At 38.0% G+C, this 13,712-nt stretch overlaps 1 pseudogene; it reads right to left on the bottom strand.

Annotated features, from left to right (window-relative positions):
* Window positions 1-665: 665 nt before the first annotated feature.
* The window catches only part of LOC123240686, a 118,079-nt pseudogene continuing 105,032 nt past the window's right edge, over window positions 666-13,712 (bottom strand).

Genomic DNA, 13,712 nt, shown 5'->3' with positions numbered 1-13,712 from the left:
GTAAATGCAGTGAAATTCAGACAGGTACTTCCCTATGAGTAGCTGGATAATGGGGATGCTCCAGCAGGTGTAGATAATTAATTGGAACATTCATTTTCACAGCTGAGAACCAAAAGAACCTCAATGACTCCCAAACTCAGATCTCCCTCTAATAATATGGGTGAAATAAGCAGGTTGGACAACTATGACCCAATAGTAAAGATGGGGATGGTACTCCAGGACCTTTGGGATGTGATGAAGAGTCCAGACATAGCAAGCCCAGGAGCCAGAACTGGAAAAGTGCCCTGATCCTGGCATAACTGGCAGACACTGGCCAAGAGATCAGACAATAAAGATCAGGATCAATGGAAAGGGCCAGCCAGCAGAAAGAGAGTGCAGGAAGAGGTCCTCCCTCAGACCTCCCTGGCACCTGAACATTCAGAGCTGGCTTCTAGAAGCCATAGAAAATTCAGCCCCAAGGAAAGAAGTGATCACACCTTGAGCCAGGACCTCAGGATACTATCTCTCTTCCCCAAGCCCTGTCCTCCAAAATGATGAATGCATTGGCCTCTGGCATGACTCTTCTTTTCCTCTGGCCTCATCTCAGACCTTCAAACTCTACCCAAGAGCTAGAATTCCACCTGGGACACATCCACCAAGCCAATAATCTATTAAAGGTTCTCTTCCCCATTCCTCCATCACCTCTTTCCATTATTCTGCTCTCCAGTGTGGAATTTTTTATGTTTAGTAAGACTGGAGCTTTTTATAAAAGTATTTCCACATTCTTTACATTCATAAAGATTTTCTCCAGTGTGGATTCTCTGATGTACAGCAAGAACGCTTTTCTGTGTGAAAGCCTTTCCACATTGATTACATTCATAAGGTTTCTCTCTAGTGTGGATTCTCTGATGTTTACGAAGATCAGAGGTACTTCTGAAAGCCTTCCCACACTGATTACATTCATAAGGTTTCTCCCCAGTGTGGATTCTCTGATGTACAACAAGAACATCCTTTTGTGTGAAAGCCTTTCCACACTGATTGCATTGATAAGGTTTCTCTCCGGTGTGGATTTTTTGATGTTTATGAAGATCTGAGCTACTTCTGAAAGCCTTTTCACACTGATTACATCCATAAGGTTTCTCCCCAGTGTGGATTCTCTGATGCACAGCAAGGACATCCTTCTGTGTGAAAGCCTTTCCACACTGATTGCATTCATAAGGTTTCTCCCCAGAGTGGATTCTCTGATGTATAGCAAGCCTGGAGTTCTTTGTGAAACCCTTTCCACATTGACTGCACTTATAAGGTTTCTCTCCACTGTGGCTTCTCTGATGTTTATCAAGTATGGAGCTTTTTGTGAAAGCCTTACCACACTGATTACATTCATAAGGTTTTCCTCCATTGTGGATTCTCTGATGTTGAACAAGATTGCCTCTCTGTGTGAAAGCCTTTCCACACTGATTACATTCATAAGGTTTCTCTCCACTGTGGACTCTCTGATGTTTACGAAGATCAGAGGTACTTCTGAAAGCCTTCCCACACTGATTACATTCATAAGGTTTCTCCCCAGTGTGGATTCTCTGATGTACAGCAAGAACATCCTTTTGTGTGAATGTCTTTCCACACTGATTACATTCATGAGGTTTTTCTCCTGTGTGGATTCTCTGATGTTTAGCAAGTCTAGAGCTCTTTGTGAAAGTCTTTCTACACTGATTACATTCATAAGGTTTCTCTCCAGTGTGGATTCTCTGATGTGCAGTAAGAACATACCTCTGTGTGAAAGCCTTTCCACATTGATGGCATTCATAAGGTTTCTCTCCACTGTGGATTCTCTGATGTATAGCAAGTCTGGAGCTCTTTGTGAAAGTCTTTTCACACTGATTACATTCATAAGGTTTCTCTCCAGTGTGGGTTCTCTGATGTACAGAAAGAATGTACCTCTCTGTGAAAGCCTTTCCACATTGATTACATTCATAAGGTTTCTCTCCAGTGTGGATTCTGTGATGTACAGCAAGAGCATACCTCTCTGTGAAAGCCTTTCCACATTGAAAACATTCATAAGGTTTTTCTCCACTGTGGATTCTCTGATGTTTCACAAGGCTACCCCTCTGTGTGAAAGTCTTTCCACATTGATTACATTCATAAGGTTTCTCTCCAGTGTGGATTCTCTGATGTTTAACAAGATTGCCCTTCAGTGTGAAAGCCTTTCCACATTGTTTACATTCATAAAGCTTCTCTCCAGTGTGGATTCTCTGATGTCCAGAAATCTTAGAGTTCAGAGGGAAGGCCTTCCCGCCTTTATTACCTACAGAAAGCATTTCTCCAGGATAACTTTTTTGATGTCTAATGAGATCTGTATTCCAGGTAGAGGCCATTTCCCTTATATTACTCTGATACATGTGCATTTCAGGAGGTTTCTCAAGAAATTGAAGAAGCTGTACCTGTTGAGGAAGGCATTTGCTATATTTACTGTCTTGTAAACAGTCATTTTCTAAGGTCATTTTCTTACACTGATTTAGGACTGAATACTCTGTGAATCTCTTTGCAGTTTCATCAAATTCACAGTTACTCTTTGGATTTTTAGCTGCCTTGATATAAGTGTCAGAGTTCTCTTTCAAATTAAAGTCACAGTTCCCATCATTCATGAATCTTTGCTGACCAGATTTTTCCACAGAAATGCTCAGCTTTGTAGTCATCCCATTCACTTCAAACCTGGTCTTTGCATCTGAAGAAAAGAAATAATGACATATACACAGAAAGACACACAAACACAGACACACACAGAAATATAAGTTCTTTCCTCTGATGGTAGAAAACAAACTGATATTTATTCTATTTCTCCAGTAAAAAGAAGAGTTTCCAAACTTCAAGTGCCAGAATCAGCCTTTTGATAAGCCATTTGGTCAGATCTATAAAACAGTTGATTTTAGAAGTATCTTTACATACAATAACATGGGAATCTAACAACAGACCTGACACAGACAGGCCCAGAATTCTCATTAAACTTCACAAGTCAGGCTACAAACTCAGAATGTTGAAGTGACCTGACTAACCTCCCTGCAGCTAGGAGGTTTCTCATGAGACTAGAAAAGTTGTACAACTCAAACCCTGTGATTGAGCATGCTCTATCCACAGTATGACAGTCTTTCTTCAGTGCACTTTCTACCTTTCCTTTAAATGCCTCTTGTGTATCATATTTCTAACTTTTACAAACTCAGTTAATGTTCCTGATATTCTGTTCTGATCGATATGGATGCATTATTACATGGTCATTCTCTGTAAATTTCATATTCTAAGCTCAGAAATAGATTTACCTTTTAAAATGTCATCTAATAATTTTCAATGTTATATTTAAAGTTTCTTCTCTTCTACTCAGAACCAAAGATATTAAGCCATTTCCTGTACATTTACTCAATATTCAAATTATTTCATTATCTATCATAAAATATTTAACATACTCTATATTGAGTTTGCCATCATTCTCTCAGGAAGTGAACAGCATGATTCAGCATTGTTCCTCTTACATCATGTCCCTTTAGTCATCCATAAAACCTTGGAGGTTCAAAATGATGTTGAAGAAGTTTTTTCTTATAATTCTTTAATGGTACCTTAAGTGGTAAAGAACTACTCAGTTTGGTTACCAATATATTTTTCCCCAGGGACAACTAGCACATGTGTTTTTGAAGCCTAATAGGTTTCTTTGTGCAGTGATTCCAAACCATCTTGAACATAAAATAGCACTGGTATTCCTGCAGTGATTATACCAAATGATGGCCCTTTCTAAGTACAACATACTGTTTTGATTTCTCAATCTGTCCTCAAGTTGTTTCCACATCACCATATCAATCAGACATACAAGTACAAATCTATTCCCCTAGATGGTCACGGGTATTATGTCCATACCTCTATTTACTTGTGAGGCACTGTACAAGAATAGTTGCCTCATTCCAAGGTTACCTTGCAATCTCCTCTCATAACTGAAAGAGAATTTAAATTCCCTTTGTCTATTTAATCAATCAAGAACCTGGAGTGCCCCACCTTTCACAATTAATTAGTTATTAACACTTAGTAAGAACCTAAAAGACCTGAAAGACCACAAGTACGACCACCCAACCCCCCCCCCCCCCCCCCCCCCCACACACACACACAGTGCTAGGCAAATTGGGAGACTGTGATTGATTCTTGATATGTGAGGAGGAGAGCTGATGACTGGAGAAAACTGCTATCTTGTGAAGAGTGAATCAAACTCTCTTTGTCTATTAAGTTAATCAATCAAAAACTTAAGTACTCCTACTTAGTACCTTACCAGTCACTAAGTATGAGAGTTCACAAGTTACTTGCTAAAGAGGGTGGCAATTCCAAAGGCCACTGCACCCACCCTCCCCCCACAGTGCTAGGACTGCAAATTGGTTCCTGTAAAGTGGTATTATAAGGAGTTTTATTAGGTTCATATTGTCTCATTAAGAGCAGAAGTTTTATTAATATCACTTAGTTGCCTTTAAGAAGCAGAGCAGATAGTTCTTGCCCTCCATCACCTTAAGAAGCATATCATAAAAGAGAGAATTTGGTTGGTTCTGGGAGCAGTTTCTCTGACATCCTTGGGAACAAGGTTGCTGGATCATTCTCTGAGACAAAGAAGATCAGTTAGTTATTTTGAGATAGTTACTTTTCAGAGTTTGGGATACATCTACGAATTTGAGTTAAAATCCGATTCTGGAGAGCTTTTTTCCTGAAGGGAGAAGGAGCTGTCAGAAGGGCTCTGTCTACCCTCTCTGACTTGGGAGCAGGGCCTGCATCAGTGTCTCTCTGCCAAAAGATTCTGACAGTTATATCTGACAGTTTGATTTCATATATTACTTTTTTTTTTTTTTAACCCTTATACTTCGGTGTATTGTCTCATAAGTGGAAGAGTGGTAAGGGTAGGCAATGGGGGTCAAGTGACTTGCCCAGGGTCACACAGCTAGGAAGTGGCTGAGGCCGGGTTTGAACCTAGGACCTCCTGTCTCTAGGCCTGACTCTCACTCCACTGAGCTACCCAGCTGCCCCTTCATATATTACTTTAAGGAGGCTAAAGAAGATTTTATTAATAAGAATAGTTTAGTTATATAGAGAATATTATTCTAAGATAGTGAGAGTAAAGTTAAGGAGGTCTGCTCTATTAGACAAGAAGAAAGTGAAAAGAGAGCAGTTAGATCTTGAGGGGTTTATTTAGACATTTTAGTATAACTTTAGAAATCTAGACATAAGATTAATAGATATAATTCCCATTTCCCACCTCCTATTTCCTCTCTCTACCTCTCATAGAACAAAATAAATAAGGGTTGTACCAAACTGATTCTGGCCTTCCATTCACTGTCTATGAAATAGTTATAATATATCAGCTTTAGCTTTATCAATAATAGCTTTAGTTTCAATATAACAGTGGAGAAGGGACAGGAAATGATGTGGAAAAAGGTCTATAAAAAGTCCTGAACTTCCTGTCCAAGGGACTTCTCCTTGAATCTTCTCCTTGGGAGTTCTTCTATGGAGTCTCTGATCCTTTGGATCTTCTCCTCTGGGCTTCTCCTTTGGAGGATGGCTACTTGGGGCTTTTGGACTTCAACTTGAAGCTTTGGGCCTTTCAACTGGTGTTTTCAGCTTTGGGACTTCGACTTTTGTCTTTGGAGCTTCTTGGAGTTGGGGATTTTCTTGTTGGGTTAATTGCTGCCTCGGTGAGCTTAGCTCATGAGTTTTTCTACACTGGAACTTTGCCTTGATCCTGCTTGGCTTGCTGGTGAGTGATTAGGATTTCCACATCTTTCATTTTACCAGATCAGTATTTAGGGTAGGCTAGGTAGTCTCCTTACCTCTTTCCCTCCCACATCTTCCTCTGTTTACTAATATATCAATTAAACAAAATTGTTAAAAGCTGCTAACAGTTTTCCTGACTTAAGGGATAATAATCAGTGACCACTTTTTAATAACTCTTATTTAGTCAAAACACCAATTTAATCATTATACTCTGGGACCCTGATTGTTCTTTTGCAGTCTTTTGCCTCGTGGGCATGAGCTCTGGTGAGATTCTTTGGGATCTTTTGGCACCTCAGTGGATCAAGCTCTTGGACAGCTCAGCATCTTTTGTGACTTCAGATTACAGCTTCCTGATTTGGACTTTGGATTCTAGTGAAGATTTGGCTTTCTGCATTGAAGACTCAGGCTAAAGAAAGATGCTTACTCTGGTGAGAGTCTTGCTTCTGTGATGTGAGAGACTGCCTTTATGGCTCAGCCTCTTCAGCGTTGGTCTTTGGTTGTTGAAATGCTTGGCTGGAGACTCTCTCTTGGGCTGGTGAGATTCACATTTGTGGTCTGGAGGCACTCAGACCTGGACTTACGGTATTTTTAGCTAGGCAATATTTTCTACCTCCTTCCTACATTTCCCTCTCTCTTCCTATCAGTATTTTGCTGTAATAAAGCTATGAACAGTCTCATGACTTAATATTTAATTATTATAAATGGAGACCACAACTTTTTTAATTCTTATATTTGTCAAACCCAAATTTCTTTTGTGTGAGTTGTATAAGTGATGACATAAGATCTCCAAAGCAAAGTTTCAGTGGTATTTTCCAAGGGTTGAATATCTAGGGTTCATACTATCTGGGGGTATAGAAGTTTTTCCCAAAAGTGAATTGCTGATATCCAAAAGTTGAGTGCATCAAAAACAAAGAGGCAACTCACAGCAATACTTGGTACAACAGGATTCTGTTGCCAATGGATCCCAGGACACAATGAACTGACAAAGTGTCTCACTGATCTAACCAGAAATTCAGAACCTGAACCACTAAATCTTAAGCCTGAACATCTGCAAGCCATAGCAAAACTTAAAGAGGCATTTCTTTCTGCTCCAGTCTTTGGGATCCCAGATTATTCTAAGCCTTTCCAACTATTTGTGCATGAGCATAAGGAAATAGCTTCAGGAGTTCCAGCATAGACCCTAGAACCAAATTACCATCCTGTAGCTTACTATAGTTCACAATTGGACCCCACTGTAGCATACATTGCTCCTTGTCTGTGAAGAGTAGTAGCAGCAGCATTACTAGTACAGAAACCTGCAGATTTAGTTCTGGGGTGTCCCACTGTATTTTGCTCACATCAAGTTGAATCTCTTATGCTTAAGTTTCAGACTCAAGCTTTTTCTGACCAATGAATTTTGAAGTATGAAATAGTTCTTCTTGGCAATGTAAACATACAGCTAAAAAGGTATAGTGTGTTAAATCCAGCAGCACTATTACCTGACTTACCAACAAATGGGAACCATTGCATGACTTTGAGGAAGTTGTCAAATTAGTAGAGCAACCAAGGCAGGATATGAAAGATATGACAATAGACAATCCTGACCTTGTGCTTTTTACAGACATGCAAAATGATATCCGTTATATAGGTGTAGCAGTGGTCACTGAGTTTAAAACACTGTGGTAATGGTTCATTACCAAAGAACTTGAATGTTCAACAAATAAAGTCTGTTCAAGCTGTTCTATCTGTCAAAGATTCAATTAGAGTGTATTTAGGAAAAGAGATCTAGGTGGGAGACCATTGGCATACAGCCCTTTTGAAAATTTGCAGATAAGATTACATTAGTATGCCAAAAGCAGGAAAATACAAGTTTTGCTTAGTTTTGGTGGATAAGTTAACTAGATGACCAGAAGCATTTCCATCTGCTACTAATACATCAGCATTTGTAGTTAAGATCTTGCTAAGGGAAATTGTTTCCAGATTTGGAATTTCAGTTATGACTGACTCGGACAGAGGGTCCCACTTTACAGACCAAATATTAAAGCAGGTATATGACAATTTAGGGATTACAGCAAAATATCATGTACCAGACCATCCACAAAGTTTAGGGCAAGTAGAGCATCTGAAGAGTGTAAAGATGGGATCAACTCTCCCCTGCCCATTTTTAGATTTAATCACCAGAAGCATATACACCCCACTTATCCTTAAGTGGGGGAGGTCTGTGACTGACGTGTGAAAGTGGGTGATGAATCAGATCCCACTGACTGCCCCCTGGGCAGTCCTAAACAAAATTATAGTTGCAATTGGTCTACATAAAAGTGGAAGGAAGGCAAAGGAAGTGACGAAGGGAATGGTCTTTAAAAGTAACAAGAATATCCTGTGACCAGGTTTTTTCGCATCAACTGGACTCTGGAGGAGCTCTGGCTGAGGACTACTTTCTATTTTCAACTGGTACTACCATGTGGGTGAGTGAAAAAGGCTGACTCTCTTCCCTGGCTTGTTCTGGAGGTACTAGCCTCTGGAGAGGACCCTTGTCTCAGAGGAGGCCTCGTGGCTAAAATCCTTGTTTAATTTACTTCTGGGCCCCCTTTGCTGGTGCCACTGAAGGCCTACCTGGTTCAGACCAGGCCAGAGTAAATATCTAGTCTCTATGGTTTTCTTACTTTCACTCTTTCTCCTTTTGAAAATAAACTATCATAAAAATGTCATTTGGAATTGAGTAATAATTCCTGGTGACCATACTTTTATAAAGTTAGTCTAACCCTTTTAATTTTAACCCCTTCATTCTGGCCCTTACAACAGGGAGATCAAAACTATGGTGGGGAAACTTTGTACTGAGACTCATCTTAAGTGGCCAGATATTCTTCCTCTAGCACTGTTCTATATACAAACTAGACCTCATGCTAATTTACATATTTCACCATATGAGTTATTCTATGGACATCCACCGTTGAAAGCTAAAACTTTCAAAACTGCTTTTATAGCAATGTTGGGAGGAGATACACAAATTGCTTCATATATCACTGCATTGCAAGAAAGACTGAAAGAACTGCATGACATAGGGGTTTTGGTCCAGATTGGTCCTCTGGACTACTCACTGCACAACATAAAGCCAGGTGATTTGGTATATATAAAAAAAACTTTAGTAAAACATCTGCCACACTTGGAATGGTCCTTACAAAGTAGCTTGAACATCACTTTCAGCGATAAAAGTACTAGACAAAGATTCATGGTTCCATTGTTTGCACATTAAGTTAGTTCATTGGGAAGAAGGAAGAGAAATAGTTCCAGAAAAAGAAGAAGAGATAGCAGAGAGCTGAGAGAGATTTCCATCAGACAAGTGGTTTATGGCATTCCGTTCAGGTAATATCAGAACATATAAAGGTTTTATAGAAATTGCAGTATTCTCAGAGGGTGGAAATATTTATGACATATATGTAAATATTCATGTATATCCATGTAAACAAATTGTAATATAGTTTGTAGATAATAAATATAAAATAGTGTGTAAATACATGTACATATGTGTATAAAAGTATGTATACTTCTATGTATATAGCATGAATAGTTCTAGTAGTGTAAGAGTTTGTTTTTTTATAGATCTATACATATGTATATAAAGACATTTGTGTAAATATATGTATATATGTATAGAGTTTGTATATTAGATGGGTGAATATTTAAAAATGTTGCAAAAGTTAAGAGTTCTTAGGATAGGATACTCAGTGTTCAAGTTCTATGTAGTTTCCATTAACTTCAGGTTGGGAGACCCCCTACTCCATTTAGCTTAGCTGAATGTTCTATGTACCTCACTCATGTAAATGGTGGTATCTATGTTTGTCTCCTATTTAATGCAAAAGGACCAAGCCTCTCATTAATAATAGTTAAATATGACATGGTTTAAAAGAAGTCAGAGAAATATGACAAATTGCTTAAGAGGAAAGGAAAAAATGTTGTCCTACTGTTTTAACATCTACCTATTAATATAAATTTGCTAAAACAGGAAGTAGGTTGGTAATTCTGTGGCTTGGTAGGAAACTCGGGCTGAGAGAGAGAAGTTGGATAGATCTGCTTTGGCTTCCTCACTGGCCTCCTTCTGAACTTAGTCAGGGTCCTCCTTTCTGATGTGGGAACTGGCCAAAATGAATTTAAAAGTCATTATTAGATTAGGGTTGTGGGCATAGATGGTCTCAACATTTGCTGTTTCAGGTAAAACACCCTCAGGATTTTTAGTTTTAGTTATATGGGAGAAAGGAGAACTGTCAATAGGAAAAGGGATGCCTAAGGAATGACATAAAAGTTTAAAAAATATTAACAAGTCCAATAATTGGATATGGTAAAAATTTGGGTCTCTTGATCCTTATACTTTGGACAATTTAGAGAATTTTTTGGAACAAAATTATATAGTGCAAATTGGGGGCAGATATTTAGAATGTTTGAGAGCCTTAGCTACCATAAATCCCGAAGAATGTAAACACAGAGACCTTGTTAAATGTTAATCTCTGTAATCTATTTTATCATATACAAATACTCCCACTCTTGGTGGTTCGTTATCATTATGTGGTCTGTTCTTTAGTTTTAAATCTGGCATGAATTAAGTTACTCTGAGAGATACTTTTAAAGTTATTCATTTGATCACCATTGGTTAAATATGTCCATACAGGGTCAGTTAGTCAAACTTATAGATATATGTACCCGTAGATACTAAATTTGCTATTTCCCTTTTTGCTTATATGTAGGAGAAATTCTTAGGCTGATTACACAGGGTATAAGTTTGTTAGAGAGGAAATGGGAAGTGAGTAGCTATTCCATCTGAGAGCCTACTCAGGAAGCTGCTGCAAGAAAAAGGGGCAGAGAAGACTTTTCCTATTTAGACTGGCATGAAAAAAGTTAAAACTCAGTAAATGAAAATATGTACAAAATTTTTAAAGGGTAGTAGAATATTTGGTAATTAGGAGTTAATTAAGTAAGAATTCATTAGGACATAGATATGAATAACATAAGTGATTTATAAATGCAAAAGAGAGCTAAGTTAGGTTTCTTTAAGTGGAATCTTGGAGAGGAATTATGGGTGAGAGAATTTTTCCAGAATGCCTTGAGAGGCAGTTACCCAACTGTCTGGGCATTTGGGGTCTGATCCTGCGGTGATAAGGAGGTCTCAAAGGTGGCTTGACAAAACCTGGGAAATTCTCAGTTACTTTACTATGACAAAATTCATCTAGCGGACCATAACATCAAAGGAGATTGCTGGTAGAAAAATCATTGCCAACCCAGGTGGTTTGCCGTGAGTTTGGAGAAGGTTGTGGAGAATCTGAGCTGTTGTTTCCAACTAGATGGCTAAGAAGAAAAAAGACATTTAATCTTCTTTTGTGAATATGTTAAATTTTAGTGTAGGATAAGATAAAAATAGTTTTGGGGGGAATTTAGATAGAGGTAGACAGAGCAGCTCCAATTTGTTGGAGTCTGAAGATACCCTTGCAGGTCAGAGGGTTTGGGATATTAGGTAAGATTTGGTAGCTTAGGGATTAATATATTCTTTTCCACTTATTTCATTTTCCTATCCCCTTTCCTTAGTTTTTTATCATAATAAATATATTTTTATATATTCCTGCCTAAGCCGGAATTCTTAAGACTGCTACAGAAAAGCCATCTTGTTTCAACAGTCTTAACATCCAGCCTGTCCATCAGGACAAACTATAGTGATATCATACTATACAAATTATCTAGTAACGAGTAGTAACTCCTCATAACAAAAGAAGCTAACTAATTAGTTATTGGGTATAGCCAAACAATAAAATCTGTGGGAATTATTAATTCTTAAGAATCTTATATCCAGATATTAGTAATTTCTACAAAGGATTTGCCTTACTCAGAAAAAGAATTTACTTTTCCATATAGAAATTAAAGGAGACACTCTACCCCAGTGTTTTCATTTCCAAACTGTTTATCTGAACTATCAATTCATATTAGCAAAGGCTCCCTTGTTGCCTCTAGTTTCAATCTGACCAGTTGGAGAGGAGAGGAAAATTTTGAATAATAAAAATTTTAATATTGTGGCACTCATCAATCATGGCTTTCATCTAATTGGCACTGTCCTAAGAGTATATGATAATTTAGCTTGTCATAACTCTTCAGATACAAGTCATTTTGAGTTATCTGAAGATACCTAACTTAAAGACAGCAGAGTAGTTTATGAGGCAGCCTGTTGAGCTTAATAGTCTTATACTGAAATCAAAAATTGTATTCCTGAGATTCATAAGACTGATGCCTTTACTCAGACTACACCAGAAGAAGTCAAATCAGTGAGAATGTTTCACATTCTAGAAAAAGCAAAAACTCTGGAAGTGATTCAAGTGGGAGTGACAGGGTTTTTGAGGATATTCCAGAAACTCATATAAAACCAGAAATTCAAGAAGGACAAAGGTACCCATTCAAAAGGGCTACTAACACTTGGCATCTTAATCCAGCATATAATGCTGTATTTTTCTTGATCCTAATATTGCTTTTGCTTTTGGTGAACAGTTATATTGTCAGACTAAAAGAGATTTCTTTGAGATTGGAACTTTAGAACTTAGAAGATATTAGGATCCTCCCAGTTTAGTAAATACCAAAACCTCCACTTTTAATTCATCAATACTGCTTCCCTAAGTATACAGGAGGTTTACATTATCTCCCTGGTATTAAACAAAAGCATTCAAATTTAGCAACTGTCAATAATACTAGAGTGCTTAGGAGGAAAAGTCAATGAATATTCATAAACAATCATGTAATTAAAATACATAGTCACACAAGTTACAATCTGCATCAGGCTAGACTCAAAGGAGAACATGGATGTTGGAAATGTCAGAAAATTCACAGACATTCTCCAGAAAGATGGGCCATTGTTCCTGTAACTATAAGGCATGATGTCCCAAGTTGTAGGTTTAGAATTACAACATTGTGGTTTTTTTGCTCCATTCATTTTTGCAGCCTGCATCCTCAACAGAACTCGTAATATAATGCAATGGGATTACTCAGTGCTGTTTAAATACAAACTCAAGACTCTCTTAGTTGGACTCAAGTGAACTCCATGGCAGGAATACCTCATCTGACAGTGAAAAAGCCATTGCCTAATTTATGTTTTGTATTTTAAGGAATAAGACTGATCATATTATTAATTTAAGAACTACTGTAAACTGTGGTATGACATTTAATATCCTGCCCCCAAAATCCCCGACTTCTCTTATATGTACTTTCACTAAAATCGACAGGCAGGTAATCATTTTACTGCCTATTTTGCCACTGTTACCTACAACCCTGAATGGGACTTCCTCAACAATTCCTAATCTTAGTTGAGGATTAGTAACTCCAGGTCAATTTTATATTTGTGCAGGAGTTGCTTTTTCATCTCTTCCTGCTGAATGGCATAGAAAATGTGGCATTGCTTATTTAATCCCACTGTAATGGTGAGAAACCACTCAAGAGGTCTTATTTCTGTGTCCTCCACTAGAAATACGGGAAGTAACAATCCAATCGCTGAGTTACGTTTCTTACTGTATCAGTAACAGCAGTTATTTGATTCAGGGGAAAACTTATCATCGGAGCTTGAGAAACTTGTCCAGGACACTGCAGCCACTATTCAACACACTTCAAGTGCCATCCAAGGGGTGCAAACCAAGCCAGATTGGCTCACAGGGTTATGGTGGTACTCAGAGCAGCTCAAGGAGGAGCTTGTTCTCTTATTAATAAATTATGTTGCTCATATATCACTTGATATCATTAATGGCATTGGGGAATTACAAAAGATTCTGAATGACACTTTGCTTATTATAAACCAAACTCATGTTGTAAAATAAACCATTTCTTGGCTTTTTTTTCTTGTTTCTCTCCGGATAGCAGCCTAGTTAAGAGGAAACTGGTCTTTTGAAGTGTGCCATTAAGTGGATCTTTGTCATTTTAGGAATCTTTATTATTTTGAAAGTACTTGT

This window comes from Gracilinanus agilis, chromosome 3 (genome assembly GCF_016433145.1).
Source record: "Gracilinanus agilis isolate LMUSP501 chromosome 3, AgileGrace, whole genome shotgun sequence".
NCBI classification, from domain to species: Eukaryota; Metazoa; Chordata; class Mammalia; order Didelphimorphia; family Didelphidae; genus Gracilinanus; species Gracilinanus agilis.
The sequence above is the reverse complement of the archived record's forward strand: the minus strand, read 5'-3'. Positions and strand labels throughout refer to the sequence as shown.